This window comes from Muscardinus avellanarius (genome assembly GCF_963383645.1).
Source record: "Muscardinus avellanarius genome assembly, chromosome: X".
Taxonomy (NCBI): domain Eukaryota; kingdom Metazoa; phylum Chordata; class Mammalia; order Rodentia; family Gliridae; genus Muscardinus; species Muscardinus avellanarius.
Genome location: NC_137792.1, coordinates 52,301,933 through 52,319,294, shown reverse-complemented (window position 1 = coordinate 52,319,294; position 17,362 = coordinate 52,301,933).

Genomic DNA, 17,362 nt, shown 5'->3' with positions numbered 1-17,362 from the left:
GGACCTTGCATGCCACAGTCAATGGTTTGAAGTCATCGATAAAGCAAGAAGAATCCATCAAAAGGCTTTAATAAGAATACATAGATGAGATTTCCAAGATGGCGACGGAGAGATGCAGCGTCCCTCACTAGCTGAAGTAAATTAAGTTCAACTACTGAGGCAGAAGTGTCTTAATAAAGAAAAAATTAAACATACAATCCAAAACAGACTTGGGGAGTACGGCAGAAAAAAATCCAGCAACTGAACTGCAAGATAGCCCACAACACACAAAGAAAGCAGATAGTGAGCTGAAGACTTGGTGGCCGGCGGAGTGCAGGCGCAGGCGCAGTCGGCCTCAGTGCCGCTGGCCCAAATGGGACTTTTGGGTCTTTAACATTCCCAGAGAAGCTCTAAAGTCTGAAAGTGACCAGAGAGTTCCAATACCTGAAGTTGCTAGCTATCTGAAGTGCCTGAGCGGCACTGTTCACCCAACAAAGGCGGCCCCACAGACACACCCGGAGATTGGCAGGGACCGGGAAGTGGACCTGCTCACCATGGGAGCGAAAAGTCAGCAGGATACGGGAGAGTTGCCAGAGCTTCAGAACCACAGATTGGACTGCCAGCGCGAATTCAGAGGAGCCACGGACCCGGCGAGCACACAGTGAGTACGATATATGTGAGTGCCAGTGTGCGAAAAGTGGGCCAATTCAACTCCGGGACCAAAGAAGAGCGCTTAAGACATACCTGCACAGGGCCACAAGGGGACACTCCAAGCAAATACAAGATTCACCATATATCAGCAACATAGGACTGTTACCTCTTTTATTATTATTATTATTATTATTATTATTATTATTATTATTATTATTTTACTATTTTTCCATCATTTTATATTTTATTTTTTACTATTGTGGTTTGGTATTGTTTGTTTTACTTTTTGGGTCTTTGGGTTTGTTTTGGTTTTTGGTTTTCTGGGGGGGATAAGGTTTTTTCTCGGGGGATAAGTCTTTTCTAAAGTCGTAATACAAAGATGGGCTAAAAATAATACCCACTAACGATGAGAAGACAGCAGAAAAGCAGACCTGAGAACTTTGAAAATATGAGAACTAGGAATAATGGAGAAATGACAGAAATCACAAATACTGACCTACAAGAAATGCAAGAAGGGGAGTTCCGAATCTTGATCTACAATATGATGAAAGGATTTAAAACAAGTTTAGAGAAGATGAAAGATGAGTTAAAAAACACTAAAAAATAATCAGAAAGAGGTTTGGAATGAAATGAACTCAGCAATAGAAAGAAATTCTGGAAGATTAGAGGAAATAGAAATTATTTCTATTTATTTCTATTATTTCACCGGTTCCATGGCATCTAATTTCTTATTTTTTGTGACTGACTAATCTCACTTAGCATAATGTCCTCCAGTTCCATCCATTTCCCTGAAAATGATGTTATTGAGGGGTTTTTTATGGCTGAGTAAAATTCCATCGTGTACATATCCCACAGTTTTCTAATCCATTCATCTATTGATGGACATCTTGGCTGGTTCCATAGTTTGGCTATGGTGAATTGTGCAGCTATGAACATAGATACACATGCATTAGTTTGGTAGTTTGGTTTCTTTTCTTTTGGGCAGATACCCAACAGTGGTATTCCTGGATCAAATGGTAGATTTGTTCCCATTCTTCTGAGGATTCTCCATACTGTTTTCCAAAGTGATTGCACTAATTTGCACTAATTTGCAATCCCACCAACAATGTCTTAGAGTTCCCACTTCTCCACATCCTCGCCAGCATTTGTTGTTGTTTGTGTTTTGAATGATTGCCATTCTAGTTGGAGTTAGGTGAAATCTCAGGGTAGTTTTGATTTGCATCTCTCTGATTGCCAGTGATGTTGAGCATTTTTCATGCATTTATTGGCCACCTGAATTTCTTCTTTTGTGAAGTGTCTATTTAGTTCACTTGCCCAATTTGTTATTGGATGCTTTGTTTTCTTAGTGTTGAGTTTCTTGAGTTCTCTGTATATTCTAGATATTAGTCCTCTATTGGTGGTGTAGGTGGCAAAAATCTTCTCCCATTCTGTTGGCTCTCGATTGAGGTTCTTGACAGTTTCCTTTGCTGAACAGAATCTCTTCAGTTTCATGCAATCCCATGTATTGATCCACCTTTTAATTTGTTGTGCCTTTGGGGTCTTGTTGAGAAAGTGTTTATCTGTGCCTATGTGTTGCAATGTTGGACCTATGCCCTCTTCAAGGAGCTTCAAGGTCTCTGGTTTGATTTTCAAGTCTTTGATCCATCTGGAGTTGACTTTTGTGCAGGGTGAGAAAGTGGGATTCATTTCCAATTTTCTGCATATGGTTAACCAGTTTTGCCAGCACCATTTGTTGAAGAGGCTATCTTTTTTCCAGTGTATGTTTTTGTCCCCTTTGTCAAAATTCAATTGGCTGAAAGTGTGTGGACTTGTTTCTGGGTCTTCTATTCTACTCCATTGGTCTATGTAAGTTTTTTGCCAGTACCATGCTGTTTTTATTATAATGGCTTTGTAGTATAGTTTAAAGTCAGATATTGTGATTCCTCCAACATGGTTTATGTTGCTGAGAACTACCTTGGCTATTCTGGGCTTTTTGTTATTCCAGATAAATTTAAGAACTGATTTTTCTATATATGTGAGAAATTATCTTGGTAGTTTAATGGGCATTGTGTTAAATCTGTAGATCACTTTTGGAAGGATGGCCATTTTAATGATATTTATTCTGCCAATCCATGAACATGGAAGGTCTTTCCATCTTCTAAGATCTTCTTCGATTTCTTTTTTCAGTGTTTTATAATTTTCTTTGTAGAGATCTTTTACCTCCTTGGTCAAGTTTATTTCTAGGTATTTTATTTTTTTGTGGGAGATCCTGAGTGGAAGCATTTTCTGAATTTCTTTTTCAGTGTTTTTATGGTTGGTGTACAGGAAAGCTTCTGATTTTTTGAGATTGATTTTGTATCCAGATACTTTGCTGAATTTGTTGATCAGTTCTGTAGGCCTTTTGGTTGAGTTTGTTGGGTTTTCTAAATATAGTATCATGTCATCTGCAAATAGTTTAAGTTTGAGTTCTTCTTTTCCTAGGTGTACTCCTTTGATTTCCTTTTCTTGCCTTATTGCTCTGGCTAGAGTCTCTAGCACTATATTGAAGAGAAGTGGTGATAATGGACATCCTTGTCTCATTTCGGTTTTTAGGGGGAATTCTTGAAGTTTTCCCCCATTTAACATGATGTTAGCAGTGGGCTTATTGTAGATTGCCTTAATAATGTTGAGTATGTTCCTTCTATTCCAATTCTCAGCAGTGTTTTATCATAAATCAATATTGAATTTTATCAAATTCTTTTTCGGCATCTATTGAGATGATCATGTGGTTTTTGTCTTTGATTCTGTTTATGTGATGAATTACATGAATTGATTTTCAAATATTGAACCAGCCTTGCATCCCTGGGATGAACCCTACCTGGTCATGGTGTATGATTTTTTTATGTGGTTTTGAATGCATGTTGCTAATATTTTGTTTAATAGTTTTGCATCCAAGTTCATCAGAGATATAGGCCTGTAGTTTTCCTTCCTTGAACTGTCTTTATTCGATTTGGGTATTAGTGTGATGTTGGCTTCATAGAATGTATTTGGGAGAGTCCCAGTTTGTTTGTTTGTTTGTTTTTGTTTGTTTTGTTTTGTTTTTCATGAAATAGTTTGAGGAGTATTGGGGTTAGCTCTTCTATAAAGGTTTCATAAAATTCACTTGGGAAACCATCTGGTCCTGGGCTTTTCTTTGATGGTAAGCTCTTTATTGCTGTTTCAATCTCTTTGATTGTTATTGGTTGGTTTAAGTGTTCTATATCTTCTTGACTCAGTTTAGGAAGGTTGTATTTATCTAGGAAGTTGTCGATTTCCTCCAGATTTTCCATTTTGATGGAGTATAGATTTTCAAAGTAGTCTCTGATAATCCTCTGGATTTCTACACTGTCAGTAGTAATGTCTCCTTTTTCATCCCTTATCTTCATAATTTGGGTTGATTCTCTCTTTTTTTAGTTAGGTTGGCTAGTGGTTTATCTATCTCGTTAATTTTTTCAAGAAATGAGCTTTTGGTTTTGTTGATTTTCTGTATTGTTTTTTTATTCTCTATTTCGTTAATTTCTGCTCTAATTTTAATAATTTCTTGTCTTCTTCTGGCTTTGGGGTTCAATTGTTCATGCTTTTCAAGGGCTTTGAGGTGTGTCATTAGGTTATTTATTTGAAGATTCTCTGTTTTTCTTATGTGAGCACTCAGTGCTATAAATTTTCCTCTTAATACTGCCTTCAAAGTGTCCCTGAGGTTTGGATATGTTGTATCTTTATTTTCATTTGTTTCTAGAAATTTCCTGATTTCACCTCTTACATCTCCTATGACCCATTCTTCATTCAGAAGTGTGGTGTTCAGTCTCCACATGTTTATGTTGTTTCTCTGGGTCTTCTTATAGTTGATTTCTAGTTTCATTCCATTATGGTCTGAAATGACACAAGGAAGTATGTAATATTTTTTTAAATTTGCTAGTGCTCATTTTGTGTCCCAGAATGTGATCTATTTTGGAGAAGGTTCCATGAGCAGCTGAAAAAATGTATACTCTGCTGTAGTTGGGTGAAATATTCTATATGTGTCCAACAGTTCCATTTGGTTAATGGTGTTCTTTAGTTCTGAGACATCTTTACTGACCCTTTGTCTGGAAGATCGGTCTAGTGCTGTGAGAGGTGTGTTGAAGTCTCCCAGCATTATTGTGTTGGGATTTATGTGTGACTTCATGTCACAAAGAGTCTGATTTATGAAAGGAGCTACACCTATGTTTGGGGCATAGATGTTGATTATTGTTATTTCCTCTTGCTGGACTATTCCTTTTACCAGTAAAATGTGACCTTCTTTGTCTCTTCTAATAAGTTTGGGTTTGAAGTCTAACTTGTCTGATATCATAGTTGCTACTCCTGCTTGTCTTTGCGTTCCATTAGCATGGATTACCTTGCTCCAGCCCTTTACCTTGAGTTTGTTCCTATCTTTACTTGTAAGGTGTGTTTCTTGTATGCAGCAGATGGATGGATTCTGGCTTTTAATCCATTTTGCCACTTTATGTCTTTTTATTGGGGAGTTGAGGCTGTTTACATTCAGTGTGATTACAGAGAGATAATTTTTAATTCCTAACATGTTAAGATTTTATTTCTGTTTGAGATACTGTTTATTCTTCTTTGATTATTTGTCTGCTGGATGGGAAATCTTGTTTCTTTGGTTCTGGTGTGTATTACCTATTTCTTCTTTGCAGTTAATCTCTTTGAGTATTTTCTCTAGCGCTGGTTTTGAAGACATAAATTCCTTCAGTTTATGTTTGTCATGGAAGCTTCTTATTTCCCCATCTAATTTGATAGATAGTTGTGCTGGGTAGGTAATTTTTGGCTGGATGTTGTTTTCTTTCAAAGTTTGGAATATGTTACTCCAGGCCCTTCTGGCTTTCATGACTTGGTTTGGGAAGTCTGGAGTGATTCTAATTGATTTCCCTCTGAATGTCACTTTGTCTTTTGTTTTAGTTGCCTTTAAGATTCTCTCCTTGGCTTCCACATTAGTCATTTTGACAACTATGTGGCGTGAGGATCCTCTTCTCCGATCCTGTCTAAAGGGAGTTCTATAAGTTTCCTGGACCTGTGTATTGACCTCTTGCTCTAAGTTTGGAAAATTTTCTGCTATTACTTCCTTGAAGAGATTATTGATCCCTTTGGTTTCACCTTCTTTTTCCTCCTCTATTCCAATTATTCTAAGGTTAGCTCTCTTAAAATGGGCCCATATTTCTTCAATGTCAGATTCCTGCTGTCAGATATTTTTTTCTAAATTAAAAACTATGCGTTCATTTTTGGAGTGATCATCTTCTAGAAGCGAGATTCTATTCTCCATGTGGTCTAATCTGTTGTTTATACTTTGACTTGAGGACGTTACCTCAATGATTGCATCCTTTATCTCTTTTTGACTCTCTCTCTGAATTCTTTTTGAAAGTCCTCTCTTATTTATACAGTTATTTTCCTGATTTCATCTTCTAGAGATCTCTGAATTTCTGTGTTATCAGTTTCTGATATTGTGGGGTTGTGGGCATTTGTTGCTCCATTATTATTCCTCTTTTCCATGGTTTCGGAAGTTTGTGCCTTCTCTGGGTTCTTCTCTGTGTCACTACGACTTCACTTAGGGTGCTCTGGATCTTGAGTCTGTAGTATCTCAGTCACCACTACTCCTTTACTGGGTTGTATTGCAAAGTCTCAGACCCAGGGAGTCAATGGAGGCTGCTTGAGACCAGGGGGGTGGGTGCCAGGCTTGGCGTTCCCCCACAGGAGTTGTGACTATGGTGTGATCATGTGTGTTATTTTAAATTGACCAATTTCAAACATGTAGAATTTTTTCTAGTTAGCTATTTTTTATCTCTAGCTGAATTTCATTTTGGCTAGAGAACCTGTTCTGCTCTGTATAGTTTCAATAATTGGCAATTTATTGAAACTTGCTTTATAGATATTATATGGTTCGTTTTGTAAATACTGAATATATGTTGAGAAAAGCTCTACTTTTCAGTTGTTTGGTAGATACACATACAGATAGAAATGTGGATATAGATATGTGTGTATATGTGTGTGTAGGCATAGGGATAGAGTTCGAGATACAGATATGGATATAGTTAGAGTTACATAGACATATATATATATATATATATATATATATATATATATCCTTATCAGTTCATAATGTAACCCATATTCATAATTCATTTTTATCTTGCTTGTTCAACTACTGAGAGAGCTATATTGAAATATCCAAGTATGATTACTTATTTCTGGTCACAATTATGTCAATTTTTGTTCTTGTATTTTAAATTACATCATTAGGTGACAACAAACTTTAAGACTGTCAGGAGAAATTAACAATTAATGCTGGTAATTTTAACCCACGTCTCTCAGAAACTGAAAGTTTAGACAAGCCAAAATAAGCAGAGATATCAAAGACTTGATAAGAAATTTGAATTATTAGATAATATAAAACTCAACACTCAACAGAAAGAGAATATATATTCCTTAGGCACACACTACCCATATGAACACCACAGGATCAGTATAAAAACTGAGCTCCCTGATCATAATGCTTGTGCAGAAATTAATAACACAAAGGTAGCATTGTAAAACCAAAATATCTAGAAACAAAATACATAACTTCAAAAATAAAAACATTTTATGTTAGTATTCCTTAAAACTTAAATTTATGTTTACCCTTAGGCCCAGTAATACTTCAACCAGGTGCTTAGTCTAGAGAATTCCCTATACATGTGCCCTGAGAGACAACTCAGAAGGCCAAGAGTTATATTACTTATTATAGCCTCAAATAAAACACAGCTCCTTTCTTTTTCTTTTCTTTTCTTTTTTTTTTTTTTTTTTTTTTTTGCAAGTCTGAGGATGGAGCCCAGGGGCATTCGAACTTCCAGCTACCCCATGCCTTCTTTTTTTAATTCTTTATTTTGAAACAGGGTCTCACTAAGTTGCGGAGGGCCTCACTAAATAGCTGAGGCTGGCTGTGAACTGCAATCCATTGGTCTCAGCCTCCTGAATGCTGGGATTTCAAGCATGCGCCACCACGCCTGGATTACAACTCCTATTCTAAAACTAGTTGTATATATTCAAGGTGTGGCATATTCATACATGAAATATCATATAGAAAAGAACATGAACAAACTCAAATGCAAAAAATGGTATGACTCCTTCTAACATACTGAGTCAAATAAACCAAGTATGTGAGCATATATACTACACGAAGGGATTTTTGTAAAGTTGAAAAATAAGTATGCATTAAAATCACAAGCAGATATTTGAAAATAGCAATCAGGAGGCTGGTGTTGGGTAAGAGCATGTGAGGTTTCTAGGGGACTGGTCATATTCTCTTTGACCTGGACACTGGTTACATGAATGCCCACCTTAAACCATATAGTTACATTCTATGCACTTTCTATCAGTGTGATCTATTACAATTGGCTTAAACATTGTACAGTGCTGCTATATACCCACAGTTTGATCACTTTACAGTGATGAAGTTGGAGACTAATATGTTCTTCCAAACATTAGATCAGGTGCTAGGTATATATGTTTGTTTTAATGGTGATGGGAGCATTTAAGTTCATCTGATAAAAAAGGTGGTCTAAGAGGATTTCTCTGGTTTGTGTTTGGCCCTACCTTTTAAAAACATCACAGTCATGAGTATAGGCAAGCCCACTGTCATTTTTGACAGAAGGTCTATTCCAGAACTTTCTCAACAAACAAATTATTTATAGTCAACATCTATGTCTTTCAAAACTTAATCTACATAAAAACTATTTTATGGGAAGACCACTAAGTTGTATGGCCTTTGGAAGCATCCTTAAGCAAAGAAGGGGGAAGGTAGGAGAAATGTTCATTTCAAACAAGTACACCTACAGATACAGGATTTCCAGGAATGTAGAGAATCAACATTACAGCACCTTTTATTGACCTCAGTTCTGACTGAGTAAATAAAAATGTAAAAATGCCTTACCAATTTAGACTCAGCATAGATCATATGAACAAAAAGTATCAACTATAGAACTCTACATAGTCAGACAGGCTCTGTCAACAGCCAAGGACAAGAGGGTTGGAGCTGGAGAGGCAGCTATAAGTTTGATGACAAGAAATAGAGAATGCCCAATTGGTGCTTTGAGTTATCTGTTTTCTCCTCATCTCTTTCTAGATCACCCCTCCTATCTTACTCCTGCAGATCTGTCCTTTTCTAGTCAGCTCTCAGCTCTTCACTGGCCTGGTGCTTCAACTACTCTTCAGGTCGGGTCTTTGGCTTTTTAGTGTCTCTCTCCCATCCTATAATTACTGGTGCTAGGCTGAATACACAAAAAAGGCTTGCAAAGTGATTGTAGGCAGTGATAAGAACCCAACAATCTGTTCGATTACCCCTTGCGTTACAAGACTAGAACAAGCAACCCTTTTCATAGAAGAAAATCCCAAAGAAAATGTGTGGCAGGTCACTAATGAATCTTCTAATTGGATAACAATGAAGTGATAACATAACAGACACAGACCTTGTTGCTTTTCACATTGCTTGCATATATAATTTTTATTTCACAAAATTGCAAGAATGTTCTTCAGAAATTGCACCTTTCTCAAGTGATTAGAATTTTCAGTCTTTGAGGCTTTGTCTTATAACACTCCCTAAACATCCTGGAGTTACTAAAAAATATTCAGTCACTTCTATTTCTTCTTCCTCCTCCTGAATTTCTAGCTATTTTATTCATGTAGATGGGCCACTGATTTTTCTGGAATCCACTGAAAACATAAGAAAAAGTCACTACTCTTATGGAACTTAAGTTTTACTAAAGAAAGACAGATGATACAGGTGAAAAAATTAAACAAGATGATCTTATAGAATGATGCATGCTTTTCAGAAAATTAAAAGAATAATATGATAGAAAGTAAAGCTAAAATATGATAAAACAGCATAAAGTAAAAAGTTGAGGTATGCACTTGTCTGGAAGAAAAGCATTCCGAGTAGAAGAAACAGTAACTGAGGCAGGAGTGTGCTTGGTATATTGGAGGAGCAGCAAGAAGGCAAGTAGAAGCTATAACTCCAATACTTGGAGGCTGAGAAAGGAGGATCACAGGTTGAAAATCAGCCTCAGCAACTAAGCAACTCTCAGTAACCTAGTGAGACCCTGTTTCAAAAAGAAACAGGGCTGAAGGTATAACTCAGAGGTATAACACCACTAGGCCTCAATCCCCAGTGCCACAAAAAGGAGATGGGAGGAGAAGGAGGAGGAGGCATCAAGTAGGGCTTCCATGATATAAGCCAGAGGAGAGTGGAAGGAAATTAGAAGTTTGACCTCTTTTTGTACTGGGATTTAAACTCAGGGGCATTCTACCTTTAAGCTACACCCCAGCCCTTTTTTATTTTTGGAATAGGGTCTTTCTAAGTTGCTCAAGTTGACCTTTAACCTGGGTTCCTGCTGTCTCAGCCTCCCAAGTATTGGGATTACAGCCCTGTGCCACCACACCTGGCAAGAATTTAACTTTTATTGAAAGTGGCATGAGAAGTTACTGGAGGGATTTGAATAAAGAAGTTAAGATGTGATTTGTGTGTGTGTGTGTGTGTGTGTGTGTGTGTGTGTGTGTGTGTGAATACTTATTTTAGCTTCTGTGTACAGTAGGGTATAGAGTTTAGTTACAAATAACAAAAATTATTTTAGCACATTTAAACAGAAAGAGAGAATTGTGTACTTAAAAATTATCAAAGAGTCAAAAGAACAGACTCTATGTTGAATTTCCAAAACTGTTTCTCAGAATAACATCACACTTTGGCACCATCAGGACTATCAGGAAGGCACTGCCCTGACAGCTGCTAAGATCATCACAAATTTTGGCTCCAAGACTACATTGGCTCTTTCTTCATCCACATAAGAAATGTGAATGCCCAATGACTTGCGTTTTGAAGCCTATAAAACTAAGAAATACAGTGTGGGATTTCTTGTTATTGCTAATTTGGAAAAAGCAAATGCTTCCAAGACTATGCTCACTGGCATAAACCATAAACCACAAATACAGAAGCGGAGATTCTGCCTCACTCACCCTTCCAAATCACATGCTTGGCAAAGAAGAGAGGTCGCATGTGGAATCCAGGCAGCAAGAAGGTTCTGGAAATGTTTTTAGCTTTCCGACCTCTATCATTTAGTAAGGCATACTATAATTGGGGTTGGAATTGAGTCTAGGAGGCTAATCTATGGTATATGCCACAGGAGACAAGATCAGAAGTACGGAAGATAGCTAGAGGCTATTATTGTGGTCCATTCACCTAGGAGATAATGATTGAGCCAGAGTGAAAAAGGTAAAGTTGGTTAAAAGTAGTTGGATTTAATGTTTTATAAAGAGATTCAACTGTTCTTTATTTTAAAACAGGGTCTTACTAAGTTGCGGAGGGCCTCACTAAAACCTGCATTAAAAAAAGAGATTCAACTGTGGGAAGATAGCAGCATTGCACAATATTTAAGCCATTTTTAGAAAACACACCTACAGAAAAGTGTATAGAATGTAGCTATATTGTTTAAGGTGGACATTCATGTAAACACTTAACATGTCAAAACAATATGAACAGTCCCCTAGAAGCCCTGCCTGATTTTTCCCAACACCAGCCTCCTGATCGTTGTGTATAGATTTTTTAATATATTTTTATTGGTGCATTGTAGTCATATCTCTATTTTTTTGGTGGTACTGGGGTTCCTGGAAACCCTTCTACCTCTGGGCTACACTCCCAGACCTATTTTATACTTAAAAAAAATTTTTTTTTTTTGGTGGTGGTACTGGGGTTCCTGGAAACCCTTCTACCTCCAGGCTACACTCCCAGACCTATTTTTTATATTTTTATTTGGAAACAGGGTCTCTTAAGCCAGCGAGGCTGGCTTAAAACCTGTGTGATCCTCCTGTCTCTGCCTCCCAAGCGCAGGGATTACAAGCGTGCACCACCATGCCCGGCCTGTAGTCATATATCTTAATGGGATAAAAAACCTGTGGAGATATACATACACACATCACCCAATTAGCCCTTATCCAATCCCACCCCATTCCCTCCGCCTCCCTCCTTTCTGTGCTTGATTTATTGATTGGTTTTGATATGTTTGTTTAAGTATATCATGTGCTTTAAAGAGTTTCCATCTTCCCCTTCCCATCCCCTCATAGAGGTCACCTTAATTGCTAGGGTCCTTTCTTCATCTAGAGTTCCTCCTATAACCCATTCCTCCCTAGTTTTTGTATATTAGGGAAATTTCTGATTTCTTTTTTTTGTGACATTTCCCTGTAGATGCCATAATTTTGTTCTCCTTTATGGCTGGGTAAAATTCCAATGTGTACATATCCCATAGTTTTGTAATCCACTCATCTGTTGATGGACATCTTGGCTGGTTCCATAGTTTGAGAATGAAGTGTGCAGCTATGAACATAGATACATCCGATCAATTACAGTTTATCTCTTCCTTGGAAGTCCTTCTTTTCTTTTCTACACTGATTCCCATTTGCTAAAATCCTGACCGCCAGAAGATGACTCTGACAAGATGATCCACTCACACCCAAATTTTTAATAGAGGTCAATTGGATCTGGGAATCTACTGGGAGATGGGGTGAGACAGTAGCAGCAGCTTCAAGAGCTTCCTGACTGCACAGTTGCAGGGACCCACTGGCCCTTTGCTGTGCAGCAGGCCCCAACACCAACCTCGCTGGCCCTGGTGCTGGCCTCGCCTCTTGGCAGACCTTGCCCCGGCCTCACAGTCCCCAGCCTCTCAGCAGGCCCCAGCCCCAGCCTCACAGTCCTTGGTCCTGGCTTTTCTGCTCAGCAGGCTCCTGTTCCTGGCCTTGTTGGCCCCGTCCCTGCATGGCTGTGAAGTAGGCTCCAGTCTCCTTCACTGTGGGCAGGACGTCTACAGAGGTTCCCATTTTTTCTTCCAAAAAATAATTTTTTTTAGTAAGAGAAAATAGTACGTGTCTTTTGCAAAAGCTTGGAGTCCGAATAACTAGCAGCAATGAATTTTGTCTCCCCTCCTTAGGCGGAGGTCCACAGCTTCACCACAGAGAGCGGATTCTGCTGTTCCAAGCGCACCATGGTCCCCAGTGCTGCATAGAGGAGCCTGGCGGCCATGAGTACTGAGGCTTCCCGAGATGGGTGGTGCGGCGGCCCAGCCCAGCTATGCAGGGCTCCCTCCATCACACCCCGAACATTTTTCTTACAGAGTATGTTGTCCAGAATTCCTGAGCATGTGGGGCAGGAGCAGTTTACTTTCAGGGAGATTTCTTCAATGGTTGGATTGGATTGGATCTGTCTGCCTCTCCCAAATACTGGCTGCCACCGTCACCACTGCTGCCGCCATCTTTAATATATATAGTTTTTAAGGCATGCTTTTTTCTAACTTTATAAAACGATTTCATGGAGTATATATGCTTGCAATGCTTAGTTTATTTGATTCAATATTATTCTTCCAGTTTCTTGTTCAGTTTGTTCATTTTTTTTTTCTGTATGGTATTCCTTGTTTGAATCTACTACCTTGGAATTGTGTTCAATTTAGGGCTATTATAGTAGTGCGACTCTCAGCCTTGTGGATTATCTCCCTGGGCACATATGCACGGGGGAAGGTTGATAAAAAAATATATAAAAGAATGAAAATTGTACCATCTGACCACCCCAACCCTAGCCACCCTACATTCTTCCTGAATACTCATGCCTGCTTTAGAAATACGTCATATATATCACAGTATCATACAGTACTGAAAACCTTGTTTTGTCTTCTCTATTTCTACTAGATTTTCATTTCCTCAGAAGTATACTGTGTGACTAGTTTTGTATGGCATAGTGCCTGCACATGATGTAATCTCTATAAATATCATTCTAAAAAGGTAAGAAGGAGATGAGTGGAATAACTCTTAGAAACACATAAACTACCAAAACTGGTTCAAGAATAAATATGGGATCTGGACAAACTGTAAAAAAATAAAGATATTGAATCAGTAATCAAAAACTTTCCAACAAGGAAGAGTCTAAGACTAACTCCCTTGATTAGGGAATTCTATCAATCCTTTAAAGAATTAACACCAATATTTCTCAAACTTTCAAACTTCCCAAAACAGAAATATATAAAGCACTTCCCAATCAATGATATGAAATCAATAATAGCATGATACCAAAGTCAGACAAGAAAAAAAACTACAGGTCAACATTCTTTATGAATATAGATGCTAAAATATTATTAACCAGACCCTAGCAGCATATTAAAAAGTGTACATTATAATAAAGTAGAATTTATCCCAGGAATTCAAGAATGGCTCAATATATGAATCAATCAATTTAATGTATTACCTTGCTAGAATGAAAGTAGGAGATTACACAATCATCTCAATTTATCCAGAAAACTAGCCCAGTGTGGTGTCATGTGCCTGAAATTCCAGTACTTGGGAGCCTGAGACAGGATCTCAAATTAGAGGGAACTTGGCAAGACATAAAAAATAATAGGGCTGGGTGTGTGGCTCAGAGGTAGAATACCCCTGGGATCAATTTCTAGTACCACACAAATAATTTAAGAATAAAATAGAAATATCTAGAATTATATCTCAGTGATAGAGTACCTCTGGGTTGAATTCCTAGTACCACAAAAATACCTTAAACTATAAAATCTTAGAGGATAAATTGAGTAAAGCTTTACGACTTTGTATTTGGTAATTGTTTCTTACATAAACATCAAAACACAAGAAACAAAAGAAAAATGGACATATTACATATTGTTAAGATTAAAAACCTTTATATATCAAAGAAAATTACCAATAAAGTGAAAAGACAACCCACAGAATGGGAGAATGTATTTGCAAATCATATATGTGATAGGGGCCTAATATGCAAAATATATTTTAAAACTCTAACAACTCAATAACAAATAAACAACCCAATTAACAAATGAGCAAAGGGTTTGAATAGGTATTTGAATAGGTATTTGACCATTTATTGACATAAATGGTCAATAAACACACAAAAAGATGATCAACACCTCAGCAACTTAGCAAGACCCTCAGTAACCTAGCGAAATCCTATTTCAAAACAAAAGATAAAAGGGCTGGCTAGGGTAGTGTAGCACAAATGTAGAATGCACTTCAGTTCAATTCTCAGTACCACAAAAACAAGAAAAATAAAAGAAAAAAGAAATGCAAATAAAAGCCACAATGATGCATCAGTTAAGTGGACTCATGCTATATTTGTCCTATGACTAGCTTATTTCACCCATCCTAAGTTTTTCCAGGTTTATCTATGTTATTACAAATAGCATGATTTCCGCCAGGCATGGTGGAGCACGCTTGTAATCCCCGCGCTTGGGAGGCGAAGACAAGAGGATCGCGCAGGTTTGAAGCCAGCCACATGGGCTTAAGAGACCCTGTTTCCAATTAAAAATATATAAAATAGGTCTGGGAGTGTAGCTCGGAGAAGGGTTTCCAGGAACCCCAGTACCACCAAAAAAAAAAAAAAGCATGATTTCCTTCTTTATTATGGTTGAATAATGTTCCATTGGATCATATATTTTTCATCCATTCATCTTTCAGTGGATATTTGGCTGGTTTATATATCTGGGCTATTGTGAAAATTGCTGCAATGAATATGGGAATGCAGACAGCCTTTTAAGATCTGGATTTCAATTCTTGGAGATATATATTCAGAAGCAGGATTTCTGAATCACATGTAAGTTTACTTTTACTTCTTTGAGGGACCTCTATACTGGTTTCCATAGTAGCTGTACCATGTTACATTCCCACCAACAATGTAAAAGGGTTCCAATTTAACCACATCACTGCCCATACTTATCTTTTGTCTTTTTTTTATAATAGTCATTATAATCAGTGTGAAATAATATCACATCATGATTTTAATTTGCATTTCCCTAATGATTAGTGGTGATGACCACCTGTTTACAAACATTTGTTGGCAATTTGTATGGTTTTCGAGGAAATTTCTTTCTTTTTTTCAGTACTGAGGATGGAACCCAGGGGCAGACCTATTTTTAGTCTTTTTATTTTTGAAGTTTCGAAAGGCCTCGCTAAATAGCTGAAGCTGTCCACAAACCACGATCTTGAAGAAATATCTATGGAAGTCTTTTTCCTGTTTTTAATTTGGTTATTTATATACTTGCAATTGAAGTGTAAGACTTTTTATATATTTGGATATTAATCCTTTATCATATATGTGGTTTGGAAACATTTTTTTCACTTCATAGATTTCTTTATCATTCTGCTTACTGTTTCATTTAGTTTTACAGAAGCTTTTTAGCTTGGTGTAGTCTCACTTGTCTATTTTTTATTTTGTTTCCTGGGCTTTTGTTGGCAGATCCATGAAAGTTGCCAAGATCATTATCAAAGAGATTTTCCTCTATATTTTCTTCTAATAGTTATATCATTTCTGGTCTTACATTTTGGTCTTTAATTTATTTTGACTTGAATTTTCTTTATGGTGTAAGATATAGATCCAGTTTTACTCTTTGGCATGTGGATATTTCAAATCATTACTTGTCAAAAAAAATGATCCTTTCCCTATCACATATTAGCATTGCTATATGTGTGACTTTATTCCTATGCTCACTATTTTGTTTCATTGACCTTTATTTCTGTTTTATATGAGTACATACTAGTTTAATCACTGTAGTATTGTAATATAATTAAAACCATGAAACATGAAGTCTATGGCTTTGCGTTTCTCAAGATTGCTTTTACTATTCCAGGACTTTTTGGTTCCATGTGAAATTTTATTTATTTTTTGTGGTACTGGGGATGGAACCCAGGGGCATTTGACCTCTGAGCTACACCCTCTGCCCTATTTTTTATTCTTTATTTTGAAACCGGGTCTCACTGAGTTGCAAAGGGCCTCACTAAGTAGCTGAGGCTGGCCACAAACCGAGATCCTCCTGTCTCAGCTTCCCAAATGCTGGGATTACAAGCATGTGTCACCTTGCCCAGCTAAATTCCATATGAATTTTAGACATTTTTTCCATTTCTATGAATTTTAGACATTTTGTTTTGATTCCATATGAATTTTAGATATTTTGATGGGGATAGCACTGAATTCATAGATCACTTCAGGTTTTATGGACATTTTACCAATATTAAAAGTCTAATCCATGAACATTGATGTCTTTCCATATAGTGATATCATTAATTTCTTCCATTAATGACTTTTTGTTGGTATTGCAAGTGAAATCGTTTTCTTCACTCCCTTTCCTGTAATTTGTTCCTAGTGTGTAGAAACACTGATTTTTGCTTGATGACTTTGTATCTTGCACCTTGACTGAATTCATTTATTCATTATAACAACTGTTTGGTGGGATCTTTCGGGTTTTCTACCTATAAGTTCATGTTTGAAATAAACTTGTAGAAGCAAAGAATAGAATAGTGGTTGTCAGGGGCTGGGTGGAATGGAAAATAGAGACTTGCAGTCCAATGAGCATGAAGCTTGTTGTGCACAATAAATGAGTTTTAAGAGATCTGCTATAGGTTCCGGGAAGATGGCGACCGAGAAAAGCGGGGCTTAAGAGTCCCGCTAACAACCAATCTCCATTACCACAAAAAGAGCGCCTTTCATAGCCAGAAAACACCATCACCAGAAAAACAAAAAAACCACAAGGCTCCAGAGAGAAAGCGGACTGAGAACAGAGCTCAGGGCCACAGAGGAGACACACGCGCCCGAGGACACGGCAGCAGCGCCATACTGCCGGCGGCAGCGGCGAACACAGCGGACGGCTACAGCAAGCCGAGGTGAGCCGATGCGGAACAGCCAAGCGGG